Source organism: Oryzias melastigma, linkage group LG7 (genome assembly GCF_002922805.2).
Source record: "Oryzias melastigma strain HK-1 linkage group LG7, ASM292280v2, whole genome shotgun sequence".
Classification (NCBI taxonomy): Eukaryota; Metazoa; Chordata; class Actinopteri; order Beloniformes; family Adrianichthyidae; genus Oryzias; species Oryzias melastigma.
The window spans coordinates 33173602-33175750 of NC_050518.1; positions in this window are offsets into that span (position 1 = coordinate 33173602).

Consider the following 2149-nt stretch of genomic DNA (forward strand, 5'->3'; position numbering starts at 1 on the left):
GGGGGGGGGGGGCTGCATGACAGGTGACTCCACTGTTTCTGAGACTGAGTTTTGACGGCTTTTCCGCGTTAACTCGAGAGGGAAAAAAATAGGGGGCTTTTTATTATTGTTTCGACGAAAACATCACAGTGCAGGAGAGCAGCTGAGCGACTCCCCGCGCTTGGGCCGGGGAGTCGCTCCGGGTTTCCAGCTTTGCGCCCGCCCGTTTCTTGGAGTTGTGTTTGAATAAAGGAGGATGACGCGTCTTCAGGTTTTCTCTGGTTTAATTTCTGACATGAATAGACAAAACAACTCAGTGACTGCAGGTCTCCAGAACATTAATACCTTCCGTAACGGGAGATGGCGCGAACTCATGTACACAACACCGCCGCAGAACAAACAATCAAAAACACTCGCATAGGATCAATATTCTGTCCGATGATCGGGTCCGTGAAAACATCGCGAGCCCATGAGTTCCTGATTGTCAAATGTGATGCAGCACTTGTCAAACTGTGATATGCAGACACACATGGAAGAGCTGCGCGGCGCGCGCGTTTTCGCCTAGTCAGCGACTTTATATTAGCCCGCCCACAATTGTGGGAACATAAAAGAGACTGGCTGGGAATTCATACTACTGACGTGAGTAGAGATGATTGACATGTCCACAAACAAATGAAATTTGACACCGACATGCTGCACCGTTTGCAGCAGCTTCTTTCGGTTTTGGCAGAACCGGCACTGCGTGAAAATATCCAGAATCCATAGATATCTGTTGGGGATACTTCCTTAAATATGAGANGTCCGTGGAGCAGCGCTGGGACAGCAGTCTGCTGCTGAATGTACACTGCGTGAAAAGAGCCAGAATCCATAGATATCTGTTGGGGATACTTCCTTAAATATGAGAAGAATCCCGACCATTTCTGGTACATATCAAAACATGTAGCATATCTGGAGATATCTGGGCATAAGATACTGGCACAGGCCATATAGTGTGTCCGGATACTAGTTGTATCTTATTTGGGTCATATACAAGTTTGGAAATTGACCTGGAGTCATATCTGGTAATATCTGGTGTCAATATACTGAAAAAGGTCAGAGTCATTTCTGTAGTGCCTATTTTTCTAAGTGTTTACCCATTTCTGATGCATATCCTGAGTGATGACCATGTGCCATATCTTGGGATATGTGGGGGATATATGGGGGTAGGGTAAAGGGTGGGTTGAGTTTTCACTTGAGCCTTTGCGTTTCTGTTTTTAATTGTGAAGTGTTTCAGCTACTTATAAATGAGATGCACTTTTTTATAAACATCTTTAGGGGATACTTCCTCAAATATCAGAAGAATCCCGACCATTTCTGGTACATATTAAAACATGTAGCATATCTGGAGATATCTGGACATAAGATACTTGCACATGACATATAGTGTGTCCGGATACTAGTTGTATCTTATTTGGGTCATATACAAGTTTGGAAATTGACCTGGAGTCATATCTGGTAATATCTGGTGTCAATATACTGAAAAAGGTCAGAGTCATTTCTGTAGTGCCTATTTTTCTAAGTGTTTACCCATTTCTGATGCATATCCTGAGTGATGACCATGTGCCATATCTTGGGATATGTGGGGGATATATGGGGGTTGGGTAAAGGGTGGGTTTGGTTTTTATTTGAGCTTTTATGTTTCTGTTTTCTGGATTTGCTAGCGCTTGTGGAGACCGGCTGCTGCTTGCAACAGCTCCTGCGCTCTTATCGCTATCTTCTATTTTTCTGACTTTTTTCCCCCTTCTTTACTTAACTTTTTTTGTAAATATAGCTTAAGTGTGTAGCACTGCAACAAACTGCTGTCTTTTTCAGCATTTTCGAAGACTTTTTAACAATCCACCGTAACCATGCACGAAGCAGACCGCGTGCGCTTTGTTTACGGCCGGGATCATCTGATCACGCTGCGCCCCACAGTGGTGCCCCAGTGACAAACATCAGATCCCGCCGAAAGTCCTACGGGAGTGCCGCCGGGGAAACCGTGCTGGGAAGAAACGCCATGGAAAGAAGAGGTGCTTTAGACCAACTCTCACAACCATTACCATGGGAAACGTGAGATCTCTCCCAAACAAGATGGACGAGTTGGCGTTGTTAACACGGCATCAGCAGGAGTAGAGAGAGAGCAGCATCCTCG